Raw genomic sequence first — 21,154 nt, 5'->3', positions numbered from 1 at the left:
TAGCCTTACTTTTTCATCGAAAATTGACCTCCTTAAAAAGCATTTACTTTTCGCAAAAAACGGCAATTTTTCCAAAAGCAAGTTGAATTATGGTGTTTTCTAATCACAAAGGAGCTATTAAGCCCGTTCATAGAAGAAAAAAACTAAAAAATTTACCCAATTTTTCTAAGCCTATAGCCCTGCTTTTTCATCGAAAATTTACCTCCTTAAAAAACATTTACTCTTCGCAAAAAACGGCGTTTTTCCCAAAAGCAAGTTGAAGTATGGTGTTTTCTAATCACAAAGGAGCTATTAAGCCAGTTCATAGAAGAAAAAAATCTAAAAAATTTAACCAATTTTTCTAAGCCTATAGCCTTGCTTTTTCATCGAAAATTTACCTCCTTAAAAAACATTTACTCTTCGGAAAAAACGGCGTTTTTTCCAAAAGCAAGTTGAATTATGGTGTTTTCTAATCACAAAGGAGCTATTAAGCCAGTTCATAGAAGAAAAAAAATCCAAAAAATTTAGCCAATTTTTTTAAGCCTATAGCCTTACTTTTTCATCGAAAATTGACCTCCTTAAAAAGCATTTACTTTTCGCAAAAAACGGCGTTTTTTCCAAAAGCAAGTTGAATTATGGTGTTTTCTAATCACAAAGGAGCTATTAAGCTCGTTCATAGAAGAAAAAAAATCTAAAAAATTTAGCCAATTTTTCTAAGCCTATAGCCCTGCTTTTTCATCGAAAATTTACCTCCTTAAAAAACATTTACTCTTCGCAAAAAACGGCGTTTTTCCCAAAAGCAAGTTGAAGTATGGTGTTTTCTAATCACAAAGGAGCTATTAAGCTCGTTCATAGAAGAAAAAAAATCCAAAAAATTTAGCCAATTTTTTTAAGCCTATAGCCTTACTTTTTCATCGAAAATTGACCTCCTTAAAAAGCATTTACTTTTCGCAAAAAACGGCGTTTTTTCCAAAAGCAAGTTGAATTATGGTGTTTTCTAATCACAAAGGAGCTATTAAGCTCGTTCATAGAAGAAAAAAAATCTAAAAAATTTAACCAATTTTTCTAAGCCTATAGCCTTGCTTTTTCATCGAAAATTTACCTCCTTAAAAAACATTTAATCTTCGGAAAAAACGGCGTTTTTTCCAAAAGCAAGTTGAATTATGGTGTTTTCTAATCACAAAGGAGCTATTAAGCCAGTTCATAGAAGAAAAAAAGTCCATAAAATTTAGCCAATTTTTCTAAGCCTATCGGCTTGCTTTTTCATTGAAATTTTACCTCCTTAAAAAACATTTACTCTTCGCAAAAAACGGCGTTTTTCCCAAAAGCAAGTTGAATTATGGTGTTTTCTAATCACAAAGGAGCTATTAAGCCAGTTCATAGAAGAAAAAAAATCCATAAAATTTAGCCAATTTTTCTAAGCCTATCGGCTTGCTTTTTTATTGAAATTTTACCTCCTTAAAAAACATTTACTCTTCGCAAAAAACGGCGTTTTTCCCAAAAGCAAGTTGAATTATGGTGTTTTCTAATCACAAAGGAGCTATTAAGCTCGTCATAGAAGAAAAAAAATCCATAAAATTTAGCCAATTTTTCTAAGCCTATCGGCTTGCTTTTTCATCGAAATTTTACCTCCTTAAAAAACATTTACTCTTCACAAAAAATGGCGTTTTTCCTAAAAGACAGATGAATTATGGTGTTTTCTAATCACAAAGGAGCTATTAAGCCAGTTCATAGAAGAAAAAAAATCCAAAAAATTCAGTCAATTTTTCTAAGCCTATAGCCTTGCTTTTTCATCGAAAATTTACCTCCTTAAAAAACATTTAATCTTCGGAAAAAACGGCGTTTTTTCCAAAAGCAAGTTGAATTATGGTGTTTTCTAATCAGAAAGGAGCTATTAAGCTCGTTCATAGAAGAAAAAAAATCTAAAAAATTTAGCCAATTTTTCTAAGCCTATAGCCCTGCTTTTTCATCGAAAATTTACCTCCTTAAAAAACATTTACTCTTCGCAAAAAACGGCGTTTTTCCCAAAAGCAAGTTGAAGTATGGTGTTTTCTAATCACAAAGGAGCTATTAAGCTCGTTCATAGAAGAAAAAAATCCAAAAAATTTAGCCAATTTTTTTAAGCCTATAGCCTTACTTTTTCATCGAAAATTGACCTCCTTAAAAAGCATTTACTTTTCGCAAAAAACGGCGTTTTTTCCAAAAGCAAGTTGAATTATGGTGTTTTCTAATCACAAAGGAGCTATTAAGCTCGTTCATAGAAGAAAAAAAATCTAAAAAATTTAACCAATTTTTCTAAGCCTATAGCCTTGCTTTTTCATCGAAAATTTACCTCCTTAAAAAACATTTAATCTTCGGAAAAAACGGCGTTTTTTCCAAAAGCAAGTTGAATTATGGTGTTTTCTAATCACAAAGGAGCTATTAAGCCAGTTCATAGAAGAAAAAAAATCCATAAAATTTAGCCAATTTTTCTAAGCCTATCGGCTTGCTTTTTCATTGAAATTTTACCTCCTTAAAAAACATTTACTCTTCGCAAAAAACGGCGTTTTTCCCAAAAGCAAGTTGAATTATGGTGTTTTCTAATCACAAAGGAGCTATTAAGCCAGTTCATAGAAGAAAAAAAATCCATAAAATTTAGCCAATTTTTCTAAGCCTATCGGCTTGCTTTTTTATTGAAATTTTACCTCCTTAAAAAACATTTACTCTTCGCAAAAAACGGCGTTTTTCCCAAAAGCAAGTTGAATTATGGTGTTTTCTAATCACAAAGGAGCTATTAAGCTCGTCATAGAAGAAAAAAAATCCATAAAATTTAGCCAATTTTTCTAAGCCTATCGGCTTGCTTTTTCATCGAAATTTTACCTCCTTAAAAAACATTTACTTTTCACAAAAAATGGCGTTTTTCCTAAAAGACAGATGAATTATGGTGTTTTCTAATCACAAAGGAGCTATTAAGCTCGTTCATAGAAGAAAAAAATCCAAAAAATTTAGCCAATTTTTTTAAGCCTATAGCCTTACTTTTTCATCGAAAATTGACCTCCTTAAAAAGCATTTACTTTTCGCAAAAAACGGCGTTTTTTCCAAAAGCAAGTTGAATTATGGTGTTTTCTAATCACAAAGGAGCTATTAAGCTCGTTCATAGAAGAAAAAAAATCTAAAAAATTTAACCAATTTTTCTAAGCCTATAGCCTTGCTTTTTCATCGAAAATTTACCTCCTTAAAAAACATTTAATCTTCGGAAAAAACGGCGTTTTTTCCAAAAGCAAGTTGAATTATGGTGTTTTCTAATCACAAAGGAGCTATTAAGCCAGTTCATAGAAGAAAAAAAATCCATAAAATTTAGCCAATTTTTCTAAGCCTATCGGCTTGCTTTTTCATTGAAATTTTACCTCCTTAAAAAACATTTACTCTTCGCAAAAAACGGCGTTTTTCCCAAAAGCAAGTTGAATTATGGTGTTTTCTAATCACAAAGGAGCTATTAAGCCAGTTCATAGAAGAAAAAAAATCCATAAAATTTAGCCAATTTTTCTAAGCCTATCGGCTTGCTTTTTTATTGAAATTTTACCTCCTTAAAAAACATTTACTCTTCGCAAAAAACGGCGTTTTTCCCAAAAGCAAGTTGAATTATGGTGTTTTCTAATCACAAAGGAGCTATTAAGCTCGTCATAGAAGAAAAAAAATCCATAAAATTTAGCCAATTTTTCTAAGCCTATCGGCTTGCTTTTTCATCGAAATTTTACCTCCTTAAAAAACATTTACTTTTCACAAAAAATGGCGTTTTTCCTAAAAGACAGATGAATTATGGTGTTTTCTAATCACAAAGGAGCTATTAAGCCAGTTCATAGAAGAAAAAAAATCCAAAAAATTCAGCCAATTTTTCTAAGCCTATAGCCTTGCTTTTTCATCGAAAATTTACCTCCTTAAAAAACATTTAATCTTCAGAAAAAACGGCGTTTTTTCCAAAAGCAAGTTGAATTATGGTGTTTTCTAATCAGAAAGGAGCTATTAAGCTCGTTCATAGAAGAAAAAAAATCTAAAAAATTTAGCCAATTTTTCTAAGCCTATAGCCCTGCTTTTTCATCGAAAATTTACCTCCTTAAAAAACATTTACTCTTCGCAAAAAAAGGCGTTTTTCCCAAAAGCAAGTTGATTTATGGTGTTTTCTAATCACAAAGGAGCTATTAAGCCAGTTCATAGAAGAAAAAAATCTAAAAAATTTAACCAATTTTTCTAAGCCTATAGCCTTGCTTTTTCATCGAAAATTTACCTCCTTAAAAAACATTTACTCTTCGGAAAAAACGGCGTTTTTTCCAAAAGCAAGTTGAATTATGGTGTTTTCTAATCACAAAGGAGCTATTAAGCCAGTTCATAGAAGAAAAAAAATCCAAAAAATTTAGCCAATTTTTCTAAGCCTATAGCCTTGCTTTTTCATCGAAAATTTACCCCCTTAAAAAACATTTACTTTTCGCAAAAAATGGCGTTTTTCCTAAAAGACAGATTAATTATGGTATTTTCTAATAACGAAGGAGCTATTAAGCCAGTTCATAGAAGAAAAAAAATCCAAAAAATTTAGCCAATTTTTTTAAGCCTATAGCCTTACTTTTTCATCGAAAATTGACCTCCTTAAAAAGCATTTACTTTTCGCAAAAAACGGCGTTTTTTCCAAAAGCAAGTTGAATTATGGTGTTTTCTAATCACAAAGGAGCTATTAAGCTCGTTCATAGAAGAAAAAAAATCTAAAAAATTTAGCCAATTTTTCTAAGCCTATAGCCCTGCTTTTTCATCGAAAATTTACCCCCTTAAAAAACATTTACTCTTCGCAAAAAATGGCGTTTTTCCTAAAAGACAGATTAATTATGGTATTTTCTAATAACGAAGGAGCTATTAAGCCAGTTCATAGAAGAAAAAAAATCCAAAAAATTTAGCCAATTTTTTTAAGCCTATAGCCTTACTTTTTCATCGAAAATTTACCTCCTTAAAAAGCATTTACTTTTCGCAAAAAACGGCGTTTTTTTCCAAAAGCAAGTTGAATTATGGTGTTTTCTAATCACAAAGGAGCTATTAAGCTCGTTCATAGAAGAAAAAAAATCTAAAAAATTTAGCCAATTTTTCTAAGCCTATAGCCCTGCTTTTTTATCGAAAATTTACTTCCTTAAAAAACATTTACTCTTCGCAAAAAACGGCGTTTTTCCCAAAAGCAAGTTGAAGTATGGTGTTTTCTAATCACAAAGGAGCTATTAAGCCAGTTCATAGAAGAAAAAAAATCCATAAAATTTAGCTAATTTTTTTAAGCCTATAGCCTTACTTTTTCATCGAAAATTGACCTCCTTAAAAAGCATTTACTTTTCGCAAAAAACGGCAATTTTTCCAAAAGCAAGTTGAATTATGGTGTTTTCTAATCACAAAGGAGCTATTAAGCTCGTTCATAGAAGAAAAAAAATCTAAAAAATTTAGCCAATTTTTCTAAGCCTATAGCCCTGCTTTTTCATCGAAAATTTACCTCCTTAAAAAACATTTACTCTTCGCAAAAAACGGCGTTTTTCCCAAAAGCAAGTTGAAGTATGGTGTTTTCTAATCACAAAGGAGCTATTAAGCCAGTTCATAGAAGAAAAAAAATCCATAAAATTTAGCCAATTTTTCTAAGCCTATCGGCTTGCTTTTTCATTGAAATTTTACCTCCTTAAAAAACATTTACTCTTCGCAAAAAACGGCGTTTTTCCCAAAAGCAAGTTGAATTATGGTGTTTTCTTATCACAAAGGAGCTATAAAGCTCGTTCATAGAAGAAAAAAAATCCATAAAATTTAGCCAATTTTTCTAAGCCTATAGCCCTGCTTTTCATCGAAAATTTACCTCCTTAAAAAACATTTACTCTTCGCAAAAAAAGGCGTTTTTCCCAAAAGCAAGTTGATTTATGGTGTTTTCTAATCACAAAGGAGCTATTAAGCCAGTTCATAGAAGAAAAAAATCTAAAAAATTTAACCAATTTTTCTAAGCCTATAGCCTTGCTTTTTCATCGAAAATTTACCTCCTTAAAAAACATTTAATCTTCGGAAAAAACGGCGTTTTTCCTAAAAGACAGATGAATTATGGTGTTTTCTAATCACAAAGGAGCTATTAAGCCAGTTCATAGAAGAAAAAAAATCCAAAAAATTTAGCCAATTTTTCTAAGCCTATAGCCTTGCTTTTTCATCGAAAATTTACCTCCTTAAAAAACATTTAATCTTCGGAAAAAACGGCGTTTTTTCCAGAAGCAAGTTGAATTATGGTGTTTTCTAATCATAAAGGAGCTATTAAGCTCGTTCATAGAAGAAAAAAAATCTAAAAAATTTAGCCAATTTTTCTAAGCCTATAGCCCTGCTTTTTCATCGAAAATTTACCTCCTTAAAAAACATTTACTCTTCGCAAAAAAAGGCGTTTTTCCCAAAAGCAAGATGAATTATGGTGTTTTCTAATCACAAAGGAGCTTTTAAGCCAGTATATAGAAGAAAAAGCATCTAAATAATTTAGCCAATTTTTCTAAGCCTAAAGCCTTACTTTTTCATCGAAAATCTACCTTCTTAAAAAACATTTACTCTTCGCAAAAAACGGCGTTTTTCCCAAAAGCAAGTTGAATTATGGTGTTTTCTAATCACAAAGGAGCTATTAAGCCGGTTCATAGAAGAAAAAAAACCCATAAAATTTAGCTAATTTTTTTAAGCCTATAGCCTTACTTATTCATCGAAAATCTACCTTCTTAAAAAACATTTACTTTTCGCAAAAAATGGCGTTTTTCCCAAAAGCAAGATGAATTATGGTGTTTTCTAATCACAAAGGAGCTATTAAGCCGGGTCATAGAAGAAAAAAAATCCAAAAAATTTAGCCAATTTTTCTAAGCCTATAGCCTTGCTTTTTCATCGAAAATTTACCCCCTTAAAAAACATTTACTTTTCGCAAAAAATGGCGTTTTTCCTAAAAGACAGATGAATTACGGTATTTTCTAATCACGAAGGAGCTATTAAGCCAGTTCATAGAAGAAAAAAAATCCAAAAAATTTAGCCAATTTTTCTAAGCCTATAGCCCTGCTTTTTCATCGAAAATTTACCTCCTTAAAAAACATTTACTTTTTGCAAAAAACGGCGTTTTTCCCAAAAGCAAGTTGAAGTATGGTGTTTTCTAATCACAAAGGAGCTATTAAGCCAGTTCATAGAAGAAAAAAAATCCATAAAATTTAGCTAATTTTTTTAAGCCTATAGCCTTACTTTTTCATCGAAAATTGACCTCCTTAAAAAACATTTACTCTTCGCAAAAAAAGGCGTTTTTCCCAAAAGCAAGTTGATTTATGGTGTTTTCTAATCACAAAGGAGCTATTAAGCCAGTTCATAGAAGAAAAAAATCTAAAAAATTTAACCAATTTTTCTAAGCCTATAGCCTTGCTTTTTCATCGAAAATTTACCTCCTTAAAAAACATTTAATCTTCGGAAAAAACGGCGTTTTTCCTAAAAGACAGATGAATTATGGTGTTTTCTAATCACAAAGGAGCTATTAAGCCAGTTCATAGAAGAAAAAAAATCCAAAAAATTTAGCCAATTTTTCTAAGCCTATAGCCTTGCTTTTTCATCGAAAATTTACCTCCTTAAAAAACATTTAATCTTCGGAAAAAACGGCGTTTTTTCCAGAAGCAAGTTGAATTATGGTGTTTTCTAATCATAAAGGAGCTATTAAGCTCGTTCATAGAAGAAAAAAAATCTAAAAAATTTAGCCAATTTTTCTAAGCCTATAGCCCTGCTTTTTCATCGAAAATTTACCTCCTTAAAAAACATTTACTCTTCGCAAAAAAAGGCGTTTTTCCCAAAAGCAAGATGAATTATGGTGTTTTCTAATCACAAAGGAGCTTTTAAGCCAGTATATAGAAGAAAAAGCATCTAAATAATTTAGCCAATTTTTCTAAGCCTAAAGCCTTACTTTTTCATCGAAAATCTACCTTCTTAAAAAACATTTACTCTTCGCAAAAAACGGCGTTTTTCCCAAAAGCAAGTTGAATTATGGTGTTTTCTAATCACAAAGGAGCTATTAAGCCGGTTCATAGAAGAAAAAAAACCCATAAAATTTAGCTAATTTTTTTAAGCCTATAGCCTTACTTATTCATCGAAAATCTACCTTCTTAAAAAACATTTACTTTTCGCAAAAAATGGCGTTTTTCCCAAAAGCAAGATGAATTATGGTGTTTTCTAATCACAAAGGAGCTATTAAGCCGGGTCATAGAAGAAAAAAAATCCAAAAAATTTAGCCAATTTTTCTAAGCCTATAGCCTTGCTTTTTCATCGAAAATTTACCCCCTTAAAAAACATTTACTTTTCGCAAAAAATGGCGTTTTTCCTAAAAGACAGATGAATTACGGTATTTTCTAATCACGAAGGAGCTATTAAGCCAGTTCATAGAAGAAAAAAAATCCAAAAAATTTAGCCAATTTTTCTAAGCCTATAGCCCTGCTTTTTCATCGAAAATTTACCTCCTTAAAAAACATTTACTTTTTGCAAAAAACGGCGTTTTTCCCAAAAGCAAGTTGAAGTATGGTGTTTTCTAATCACAAAGGAGCTATTAAGCCAGTTCATAGAAGAAAAAAAATCCATAAAATTTAGCTAATTTTTTTAAGCCTATAGCCTTACTTTTTCATCGAAAATTGACCTCCTTAAAAAGCATTTACTTTTCGCAAAAAACGGCGTTTTTTCCAAAAGCAAGTTGAATTATGGTGTTTTCTAATCACAAAGGAGCTATTAAGCTCGTTCATAGAAGAAAAAAATCTAAAAAATTTAGCCAATTTTTCTAAGCCTATAGCCCTGCTTTTTCATCGAAAATTTACCTCCTTAAAAAACATTTACTCTTCGCAAAAAACGGCGTTTTTCCCAAAAGCAAGTTGAAGTATGGTGTTTTCTAATCACAAAGGAGCTATTAAGCCAGTTCATAGAAGAAAAAAAATCCATAAAATTTAGCTAATTTTTTTAAGCCTATAGCCTTACTTTTTCATCGAAAATTGACCTCCTTAAAAAGCATTTACTTTTCGCAAAAAACGGCGTTTTTTCCAAAAGCAAGTTGAATTATGGTGTTTTCTAATCACAAAGGAGCTATTAAGCTCGTTCATAGAAGAAAAAAAATCCATAAAATTTAGCCAATTTTTCTAAGCCTATCGGCTTGCTTTTTCATTGAAATTTTACCTCCTTAAAAAACATTTACTCTTCGCAAAAAACGGCGTTTTTCCCAAAAGCAAGTTGAATTATGGTGTTTTCTAATCACAAAGGAGCTATAAAGCTCGTTCATAGAAGAAAAAAAATCCATAAAATTTAGCCAATTTTTCTAAGCCTATAGCCCTGCTTTTCATCGAAAATTTACCTCCTTAAAAAACATTTACTCTTCGCAAAAAAAGGCGTTTTTCCCAAAAGCAAGTTGATTTATGGTGTTTTCTAATCACAAAGGAGCTATTAAGCCAGTTCATAGAAGAAAAAAATCTAAAAAATTTAACCAATTTTTCTAAGCCTATAGCCTTGCTTTTTCATCGAAAATTTACCTCCTTAAAAAACATTTAATCTTCGGAAAAAACGGCGTTTTTCCTAAAAGACAGATGAATTATGGTGTTTTCTAATCACAAAGGAGCTATTAAGCCAGTTCATAGAAGAAAAAAAATCCAAAAAATTTAGCCAATTTTTCTAAGCCTATAGCCTTGCTTTTTCATCGAAAATTTACCTCCTTAAAAAACATTTAATCTTCGGAAAAAACGGCGTTTTTTCCAGAAGCAAGTTGAATTATGGTGTTTTCTAATCATAAAGGAGCTATTAAGCTCGTTCATAGAAGAAAAAAAATCTAAAAAATTTAGCCAATTTTTCTAAGCCTATAGCCCTGCTTTTTCATCGAAAATTTACCTCCTTAAAAAACATTTACTCTTCGCAAAAAAAGGCGTTTTTCCCAAAAGCAAGATGAATTATGGTGTTTTCTAATCACAAAGGAGCTTTTAAGCCAGTATATAGAAGAAAAAGCATCTAAATAATTTAGCCAATTTTTCTAAGCCTAAAGCCTTACTTTTTCATCGAAAATCTACCTTCTTAAAAAACATTTACTCTTCGCAAAAAACGGCGTTTTTCCCAAAAGCAAGTTGAATTATGGTGTTTTCTAATCACAAAGGAGCTATTAAGCCGGTTCATAGAAGAAAAAAAACCCATAAAATTTAGCTAATTTTTTTAAGCCTATAGCCTTACTTTTTCATCGAAAATCTACCTTCTTAAAAAACATTTACTTTTCGCAAAAAATGGCGTTTTTCCCAAAAGCAAGATGAATTATGGTGTTTTCTAATCACAAAGGAGCTATTAAGCTCGTTCATAGAAGAAAAAAAATCTAAAAAATTTAGCCAATTTTTCTAAGCCTATAGCCCTGCTTTTTCATCGAAAATTTACCTCCTTAAAAAACATTTACTCTTCGCAAAAAACGGCGTTTTTCCCAAAAGCAAGTTGAAGTATGGTGTTTTCTAATCACAAAGGAGCTATTAAGCCAGTTCATAGAAGAAAAAAAATCCATAAAATTTAGCCAATTTTTCTAAGCCTATCGGCTTGCTTTTTCATTGAAATTTTACCTCCTTAAAAAACATTTACTCTTCGCAAAAAACGGCGTTTTTCCCAAAAGCAAGTTGAATTATGGTGTTTTCTAATCACAAAGGAGCTATAAAGCTCGTTCATAGAAGAAAAAAAATCCATAAAATTTAGCTAATTTTTTTAAGCCTATAGCCTTACTTTTTCATCGAAAATTGACCTCCTTAAAAAGCATTTACTTTTCGCAAAAAACGGCGTTTTTTCCAAAAGCAAGTTGAATTATGGTGTTTTCTAATCACAAAGGAGCTATTAAGCTCGTTCATAGAAGAAAAAAAATCCATAAAATTTAGCCAATTTTTCTAAGCCTATCGGCTTGCTTTTTCATTGAAATTTTACCTCCTTAAAAAACATTTACTCTTCGCAAAAAACGGCGTTTTTCCCAAAAGCAAGTTGAATTATGGTGTTTTCTAATCACAAAGGAGCTATAAAGCTCGTTCATAGAAGAAAAAAAATCCATAAAATTTAGCCAATTTTTCTAAGCCTATAGCCCTGCTTTTCATCGAAAATTTACCTCCTTAAAAAACATTTACTCTTCGCAAAAAAAGGCGTTTTTCCCAAAAGCAAGTTGATTTATGGTGTTTTCTAATCACAAAGGAGCTATTAAGCCAGTTCATAGAAGAAAAAAATCTAAAAAATTTAACCAATTTTTCTAAGCCTATAGCCTTGCTTTTTCATCGAAAATTTACCTCCTTAAAAAACATTTAATCTTCGGAAAAAACGGCGTTTTTCCTAAAAGACAGATGAATTATGGTGTTTTCTAATCACAAAGGAGCTATTAAGCCAGTTCATAGAAGAAAAAAAATCCAAAAAATTTAGCCAATTTTTCTAAGCCTATAGCCTTGCTTTTTCATCGAAAATTTACCTCCTTAAAAAACATTTAATCTTCGGAAAAAACGGCGTTTTTTCCAGAAGCAAGTTGAATTATGGTGTTTTCTAATCATAAAGGAGCTATTAAGCTCGTTCATAGAAGAAAAAAAATCTAAAAAATTTAGCCAATTTTTCTAAGCCTATAGCCCTGCTTTTTCATCGAAAATTTACCTCCTTAAAAAACATTTACTCTTCGCAAAAAAAGGCGTTTTTCCCAAAAGCAAGATGAATTATGGTGTTTTCTAATCACAAAGGAGCTTTTAAGCCAGTATATAGAAGAAAAAGCATCTAAATAATTTAGCCAATTTTTCTAAGCCTAAAGCCTTACTTTTTCATCGAAAATCTACCTTCTTAAAAAACATTTACTCTTCGCAAAAAACGGCGTTTTTCCCAAAAGCAAGTTGAATTATGGTGTTTTCTAATCACAAAGGAGCTATTAAGCCGGTTCATAGAAGAAAAAAAACCCATAAAATTTAGCTAATTTTTTTAAGCCTATAGCCTTACTTTTTCATCGAAAATCTACCTTCTTAAAAAACATTTACTTTTCGCAAAAAATGGCGTTTTTCCCAAAAGCAAGATGAATTATGGTGTTTTCTAATCACAAAGGAGCTATTAAGCTCGTTCATAGAAGAAAAAAAATCTAAAAAATTTAGCCAATTTTTCTAAGCCTATAGCCCTGCTTTTTCATCGAAAATTTACCTCCTTAAAAAACATTTACTCTTCGCAAAAAACGGCGTTTTTCCCAAAAGCAAGTTGAAGTATGGTGTTTTCTAATCACAAAGGAGCTATTAAGCCAGTTCATAGAAGAAAAAAAATCCATAAAATTTAGCCAATTTTTCTAAGCCTATCGGCTTGCTTTTTCATTGAAATTTTACCTCCTTAAAAAACATTTACTCTTCGCAAAAAACGGCGTTTTTCCCAAAAGCAAGTTGAATTATGGTGTTTTCTAATCACAAAGGAGCTATAAAGCTCGTTCATAGAAGAAAAAAAATCCATAAAATTTAGCCAATTTTTCTAAGCCTATAGCCCTGCTTTTCATCGAAAATTTACCTCCTTAAAAAACATTTACTCTTCGCAAAAAAAGGCGTTTTTCCCAAAAGCAAGTTGATTTATGGTGTTTTCTAATCACAAAGGAGCTATTAAGCCAGTTCATAGAAGAAAAAAATCTAAAAAATTTAACCAATTTTTCTAAGCCTATAGCCTTGCTTTTTCATCGAAAATTTACCTCCTTAAAAAACATTTAATCTTCGGAAAAAACGGCGTTTTTCCTAAAAGACAGATGAATTATGGTGTTTTCTAATCACAAAGGAGCTATTAAGCCAGTTCATAGAAGAAAAAAAATCCAAAAAATTTAGCCAATTTTTCTAAGCCTATAGCCTTGCTTTTTCATCGAAAATTTACCTCCTTAAAAAACATTTAATCTTCGGAAAAAACGGCGTTTTTTCCAGAAGCAAGTTGAATTATGGTGTTTTCTAATCATAAAGGAGCTATTAAGCTCGTTCATAGAAGAAAAAAAATCTAAAAAATTTAGCCAATTTTTCTAAGCCTATAGCCCTGCTTTTTCATCGAAAATTTACCTCCTTAAAAAACATTTACTCTTCGCAAAAAAAGGCGTTTTTCCCAAAAGCAAGATGAATTATGGTGTTTTCTAATCACAAAGGAGCTTTTAAGCCAGTATATAGAAGAAAAAGCATCTAAATAATTTAGCCAATTTTTCTAAGCCTAAAGCCTTACTTTTTCATCGAAAATCTACCTTCTTAAAAAACATTTACTCTTCGCAAAAAACGGCGTTTTTCCCAAAAGCAAGTTGAATTATGGTGTTTTCTAATCACAAAGGAGCTATTAAGCCGGTTCATAGAAGAAAAAAAACCCATAAAATTTAGCTAATTTTTTTAAGCCTATAGCCTTACTTATTCATCGAAAATCTACCTTCTTAAAAAACATTTACTTTTCGCAAAAAATGGCGTTTTTCCCAAAAGCAAGATGAATTATGGTGTTTTCTAATCACAAAGGAGCTATTAAGCCGGGTCATAGAAGAAAAAAAATCCAAAAAATTTAGCCAATTTTTCTAAGCCTATAGCCTTGCTTTTTCATCGAAAATTTACCCCCTTAAAAAACATTTACTTTTCGCAAAAAATGGCGTTTTTCCTAAAAGACAGATGAATTACGGTATTTTCTAATCACGAAGGAGCTATTAAGCCAGTTCATAGAAGAAAAAAAATCCATAAAATTTAGCCAATTTTTCTAAGCCTATAGCATTACTTTTTCATCGAAAATTGACCTCCTTAAAAAGCATTTACTTTTCGCAAAAAACGGCGTTTTTTCCAAAAGCAAGTTGAATTATGGTGTTTTCTAATCACAAAGGAGCTATTAAGCTCGTTCATAGAAGAAAAAAAATCCATAAAATTTAGCCAATTTTTCTAAGCCTATCGGCTTGCTTTTTCATTGAAATTTTACCTCCTTAAAAAACATTTACTCTTCGCAAAAAACGGCGTTTTTCCCAAAAGCAAGTTGAATTATGGTGTTTTCTAATCACAAAGGAGCTATAAAGCTCGTTCATAGAAGAAAAAAAATCCATAAAATTTAGCCAATTTTTCTAAGCCTATAGCCCTGCTTTTCATCGAAAATTTACCTCCTTAAAAAACATTTACTCTTCGCAAAAAAAGGCGTTTTTCCCAAAAGCAAGTTGATTTATGGTGTTTTCTAATCACAAAGGAGCTATTAAGCCAGTTCATAGAAGAAAAAAATCTAAAAAATTTAACCAATTTTTCTAAGCCTATAGCCTTGCTTTTTCATCGAAAATTTACCTCCTTAAAAAACATTTAATCTTCGGAAAAAACGGCGTTTTTCCTAAAAGACAGATGAATTATGGTGTTTTCTAATCACAAAGGAGCTATTAAGCCAGTTCATAGAAGAAAAAAAATCCAAAAAATTTAGCCAATTTTTCTAAGCCTATAGCTCTGCTTTTTCATCGAAAATTTACCTCCTTAAAAAACATTTACTCTTCGCAAAAAACGGCGTTTTTCCCAAAAGCAAGTTAAATTATGGTGTTTTCTAATCACAAAGGAGCTATTAAGCCAGTTCATAGAAGAAAAAAATCTAAAAAATTTAACCAATTTTTCTAAGCCTATAGCCTTGCTTTTTCATCGAAAATTTACCTCCTTAAAAAACATTTACTTTTCGCAAAAAATGGCGTTTTTCCCAAAAGCAAGTTCAATTATAGTGTTTTCTAATCACAAAGGAGCTATTAAGCCAGTTCATAGAAGAAAAAAAATCCAAAAAATTTAGCCAATTTTTCTAAGCCTATAGCCCTGCTTTTTCATCGAAAATTTACCTCCTTAAAAAACATTTACTCTTCGCAAAAAACGGCGTTTTTCCCAAAAGCAAGTTAAATTATGGTGTTTTCTAATCACAAAGGAGCTATTAACAGTTCATAGAAGAAAAAAAATCTAAAAAATTTAGCCAATTTTGCTAAGCCAAAGCCCTGCTTTTTCATCGAAAATTTACCTCCTTAAAAAACATTTACTCTTCGCAAAAAAAAGGGTTTTTCCCAGAAGCAAGTTGATTTATGGTGTTTTCTAATCACAAAGGAGCTATTAAGCCAGTTCATAGAAGAAAAAAATCTAAAAAATTTAACCAATTTTTCTAAGCCTATAGCCTTGCTTTTTCATCGAAAATTTACCTCCTTAAAAAACATTTACTTTTCGCAAAAAATGGCGTTTTTCCTAAAACACAGATGAATTATGGTGTTTTCTAATCACAAAGGAGCTATTAAGCCAGTTCATAGATTTAAAAACATCCAAAAAATTTAGCCAATTTTTCTAAGCCTATAGCCCTGCTTTTTCATCGAAAATTTACCTCCTTAAAAAACATTTACTCTTCGCAAAAAACGGCGTTTTTCCCAAAAGCAAGTTGAATTATGGTGTTTTCTAATCACAAAGGAGCTATTAAGCCAGTTCATAGAAGAAAAAAAATCCAAAAAATTTAGCCAATTTTTCTAAACTTATAGCATTACTTTTTCATCGAAAATCTACCTTCTTAAAAAACATTTACTCTTCGCAAAAAACGGCGTTTTTCCCAAAAGCAAGTTGAATTATGGTGTTTTCTAATCACAAAGGAGCTATTAAGCCGGTTCATAGAAGAAAAAAAACCCATAAAATTTAGCTAATTTTTTTAAGCCTATAGCCTTACTTTTTCATCGAAAATCTACCTTCTTAAAAAACATTTACTTTTCGCAAAAAATGGCGTTTTTCCCAAAAGCAAGATGAATTATGGTGTTTTCTAATCACAAAGGAGCTATTAAGCTCGTTCATAGAAGAAAAAAAATCTAAAAAATTTAGCCAATTTTTCTAAGCCTATAGCCCTGCTTTTTCATCGAAAATTTACCTCCTTAAAAAACATTTACTCTTCGCAAAAAACGGCGTTTTTCCCAAAAGCAAGTTGAAGTATGGTGTTTTCTAATCACAAAGGAGCTATTAAGCCAGTTCATAGAAGAAAAAAAATCCATAAAATTTAGCCAATTTTTCTAAGCCTATCGGCTTGCTTTTTCATTGAAATTTTACCTCCTTAAAAAACATTTACTCTTCGCAAAAAACGGCGTTTTTCCCAAAAGCAAGTTGAATTATGGTGTTTTCTAATCACAAAGGAGCTATAAAGCTCGTTCATAGAAGAAAAAAAATCCATAAAATTTAGCCAATTTTTCTAAGCCTATAGCCCTGCTTTTCATCGAAAATTTACCTCCTTAAAAAACATTTACTCTTCGCAAAAAAAGGCGTTTTTCCCAAAAGCAAGTTGATTTATGGTGTTTTCTAATCACAAAGGAGCTATTAAGCCAGTTCATAGAAGAAAAAAATCTAAAAAATTTAACCAATTTTTCTAAGCCTATAGCCTTGCTTTTTCATCGAAAATTTACCTCCTTAAAAAACATTTAATCTTCGGAAAAAACGGCGTTTTTCCTAAAAGACAGATGAATTATGGTGTTTTCTAATCACAAAGGAGCTATTAAGCCAGTTCATAGAAGAAAAAAAATCCAAAAAATTTAGCCAATTTTTCTAAGCCTATAGCCTTGCTTTTTCATCGAAAATTTACCTCCTTAAAAAACATTTAATCTTCGGAAAAAACGGCGTTTTTTCCAGAAGCAAGTTGAATTATGGTGTTTTCTAATCATAAAGGAGCTATTAAGCTCGTTCATAGAAGAAAAAAAATCTAAAAAATTTAGCCAATTTTTCTAAGCCTATAGCCCTGCTTTTTCATCGAAAATTTACCTCCTTAAAAAACATTTACTCTTCGCAAAAAAAGGCGTTTTTCCCAAAAGCAAGATGAATTATGGTGTTTTCTAATCACAAAGGAGCTTTTAAGCCAGTATATAGAAGAAAAAGCATCTAAATAATTTAGCCAATTTTTCTAAGCCTAAAGCCTTACTTTTTCATCGAAAATCTACCTTCTTAAAAAACATTTACTCTTCGCAAAAAACGGCGTTTTTCCCAAAAGCAAGTTGAATTATGGTGTTTTCTAATCACAAAGGAGCTATTAAGCCGGTTCATAGAAGAAAAAAAACCCATAAAATTTAGCTAATTTTTTTAAGCCTATAGCCTTACTTATTCATCGAAAATCTACCTTCTTAAAAAACATTTACTTTTCGCAAAAAATGGCGTTTTTCCCAAAAGCAAGATGAATTATGGTGTTTTCTAATCACAAAGGAGCTATTAAGCCGGGTCATAGAAGAAAAAAAATCCAAAAAATTTAGCCAATTTTTCTAAGCCTATAGCCTTGCTTTTTCATCGAAAATTTACCCCCTTAAAAAACATTTACTTTTCGCAAAAAATGGCGTTTTTCCTAAAAGACAGATGAATTACGGTATTTTCTAATCACGAAGGAGCTATTAAGCCAGTTCATAGAAGAAAAAAAATCCATAAAATTTAGCCAATTTTTCTAAGCCTATAGCATTACTTTTTCATCGAAAATTGACCTCCTTAAAAAGCATTTACTTTTCGCAAAAAACGGCGTTTTTTCCAAAAGCAAGTTGAATTATGGTGTTTTCTAATCACAAAGGAGCTATTAAGCTCGTTCATAGAAGAAAAAAAATCCATAAAATTTAGCCAATTTTTCTAAGCCTATCGGCTTGCTTTTTCATTGAAATTTTACCTCCTTAAAAAACATTTACTCTTCGCAAAAAACGGCGTTTTTCCCAAAAGCAAGTTGAATTATGGTGTTTTCTAATCACAAAGGAGCTATAAAGCTCGTTCATAGAAGAAAAAAAATCCATAAAATTTAGCCAATTTTTCTAAGCCTATAGCCCTGCTTTTCATCGAAAATTTACCTCCTTAAAAAACATTTACTCTTCGCAAAAAAAGGCGTTTTTCCCAAAAGCAAGTTGATTTATGGTGTTTTCTAATCACAAAGGAGCTATTAAGCCAGTTCATAGAAGAAAAAAATCTAAAAAATTTAACCAATTTTTCTAAGCCTATAGCCTTGCTTTTTCATCGAAAATTTACCTCCTTAAAAAACATTTAATCTTCGGAAAAAACGGCGTTTTTCCTAAAAGACAGATGAATTATGGTGTTTTCTAATCACAAAGGAGCTATTAAGCCAGTTCATAGAAGAAAAAAAATCCAAAAAATTTAGCCAATTTTTCTAAGCCTATAGCTCTGCTTTTTCATCGAAAATTTACCTCCTTAAAAAACATTTACTCTTCGCAAAAAACGGCGTTTTTCCCAAAAGCAAGTTAAATTATGGTGTTTTCTAATCACAAAGGAGCTATTAAGCCAGTTCATAGAAGAAAAAAATCTAAAAAATTTAACCAATTTTTCTAAGCCTATAGCCTTGCTTTTTCATCGAAAATTTACCTCCTTAAAAAACATTTACTTTTCGCAAAAAATGGCGTTTTTCCCAAAAGCAAGTTCAATTATAGTGTTTTCTAATCACAAAGGAGCTATTAAGCCAGTTCATAGAAGAAAAAAAATCCAAAAAATTTAGCCAATTTTTCTAAGCCTATAGCCCTGCTTTTTCATCGAAAATTTACCTCCTTAAAAAACATTTACTCTTCGCAAAAAACGGCGTTTTTCCCAAAAGCAAGTTAAATTATGGTGTTTTCTAATCACAAAGGAGCTATTAACAGTTCATAGAAGAAAAAAAATCTAAAAAATTTAGCCAATTTTGCTAAGCCAAAGCCCTGCTTTTTCATCGAAAATTTACCTCCTTAAAAAACATTTACTCTTCGCAAAAAAAAGGGTTTTTCCCAGAAGCAAGTTGATTTATGGTGTTTTCTAATCACAAAGGAGCTATTAAGCCAGTTCATAGAAGAAAAAAATCTAAAAAATTTAACCAATTTTTCTAAGCCTATAGCCTTGCTTTTTCATCGAAAATTTACCTCCTTAAAAAACATTTACTTTTCGCAAAAAATGGCGTTTTTCCTAAAACACAGATGAATTATGGTGTTTTCTAATCACAAAGGAGCTATTAAGCCAGTTCATAGATTTAAAAACATCCAAAAAATTTAGCCAATTTTTCTAAGCCTATAGCCCTGCTTTTTCATCGAAAATTTACCTCCTTAAAAAACATTTACTCTTCGCAAAAAACGGCGTTTTTCCCAAAAGCAAGTTGAATTATGGTGTTTTCTAATCACAAAGGAGCTATTAAGCCAGTTCATAGAAGAAAAAAAATCCAAAAAATTTAGCCAATTTTTCTAAACTTATAGCATTACTTTTTCATCGAAAATCTACCTTCTTAAAAAACATTTACTCATCGGAAAAAACAACGTTTTTCCTAAAAGCAAGATGAATTATATGGTTTTCTAATCACAAAGGAGCTATTAAGCCAGTTCATAGAAGAAAAAAAATCTTATACTTGGATATGATGCTTGCAACTGATGGCTGGGTTTTGTTTTTGAGGCTTTCAAAATCAGCAAGGGTTCAGGTTGCAGGGATTACCATGGAGATCCTTGTCACAAATAACAACCCATGTAGCTTTCTGTGTTGTATTATTCCACGTTATGTTACAGGTAATTAGTCCTTTTGGAGTTATGATGGTACTTTTATATGGTTGCAGAGTGATTGGGGTACGAAAAGTTATTCTGATATTTTTGGGCACATTGCTCTAAAGGAGGATATTGACTTCCACCAGTGGGGAATCTAGACAAAAATTTGAGTGGATTTCTACATGGGCGTGGTCCCATATTTTTCTGGCAAGGCCCTTTACTTTCGTCCAAAATGAGTGACACCTATTTTAACTTTTTGATAAGATTCACAACTGTAAAGTTTAATTTTAACAAGCTAATATCTTTTATTAGCATGATTCCAAGGCAAGCAAAAAAATAAGTCTGTAAACCGAACCAGGAATTGTCACTATGAATTCCAAATAATGATTTCAATTTCTTACCAAACACAGGACCTTAATAAATTTCTTTAGCTGGTTACAGCAGTAGTAAAATTTACTGAGTGTTGCAAGATTTCAGTGAAATTCATGCCATAAATTTTATCAAATAATAAACAAGACAACCTCTTGTCATAAATAGCAAACAAGCCCAATTATAAAAAAGGGGAAATTATGACATATGAAATCATCTTGTCCCATTCTCTGAAGTTTTTAATTTTATCTTGATAAAGTTCTCACTCTATAAATAAATATATCATGTAAACTTTGCACTTCAAGAGTTCTATAAACTTTGCACATCAAAGAGAAAATGTCTGTGACATTCCTGAGCTTCCTGCTAAGAATTCTCTCCTTCGTATTGCAAAATATTGCATATGTCACTTTACAACTATCTGAAATGGACTTTTCACTTGATCCATGAGCAAAAAAAGCGGTTATCTGTCTTCTCCCGGTTAGCTAGGCCAGTCGAGAAAAATGAGCAAAAAGTTTGCGAGGTGTGTTTGAAAAGCTTTGTTGAAAATTCATAGCACTCTTCCATATGATCATTAAATTTCATTGATCTTCAGGTGCTGGTCTCTTCCCCTTTGAGGGCTTAAAACAAGCTCTCGTCATTGTGCTGTCCAAGCCTTCACTTGCAGCTTCACGTCGTCATTATGAAAACAGGACACATGCATGGTCAGCGGTTTAAATAAGTTCCAAAAAGTTCATGAGATGGGTTCCAAGAGGGTTCTTTTGTTTGTGACGAAATCAATATAAGACAATCGATTGCCATGGCTACGACAGGGTTCATTTCTTAAAAGATACAGTATGGTACAAAAAGTTGGCTTGGCTACGACAGGGTTCCTTTCTTTAGAGGGATATAGTATGTTACAAAAAATAACCATGGCTACGACAGGGTTCCTTTCTTTCACAATACCATATTTAGAGAACAGCAAAGGTTGTGGTACAAGAGGCCATTTGACGTTGGGACTCGTTGTGATTTATTCGAAAGTAAAGGGAAAACTGGTTTTATGTGTCTTAGAAAAATTTGACAGGGTTCCAGAACCCTTGGAGCCCGGTCTGAATCCGCCACTGACTTCCACACCAGCATCAATTAGTGCCTGAATTTTTGTTTTACTAAGGCTGAGTTCTGCTTTTTATGACTGCTTGATATGGTATTGATTTTCGTTGGATGTGTATGTGCGATGGAAGTGTTCATGGAAATACCTCAAAAGTTCTTTCTGGGAGTATTTTCCCCCTTTTTACCGATTTTATTTACTGTTGTATGTTGGGGGTCTTCAACAGAGTTGATTTGAAAGGAGCGGGAATCAGAGTCTATCAATTTCAT

General features: G+C 31.5%; 1 protein-coding gene across 1 annotated transcript in view; it reads right to left on the bottom strand.

Annotated features, from left to right (window-relative positions):
• Positions 1-21,154, bottom strand: part of LOC135695903 (homeobox protein HMX2) — a 52,304-nt gene that overhangs the window by 29,638 nt on the left and 1,512 nt on the right. The gene's annotated exons all lie outside the window — the stretch shown is intronic.

Source organism: Rhopilema esculentum, chromosome 14 (assembly GCF_057945365.1).
Source record: "Rhopilema esculentum isolate cy_ngs chromosome 14, ASM5794536v1, whole genome shotgun sequence".
In the NCBI taxonomy this organism is placed as follows: domain Eukaryota; kingdom Metazoa; phylum Cnidaria; class Scyphozoa; order Rhizostomeae; family Rhizostomatidae; genus Rhopilema; species Rhopilema esculentum.
Note: the sequence above shows the minus strand (reverse complement) of the source record. Positions and strands in the feature narration are given on the sequence as shown.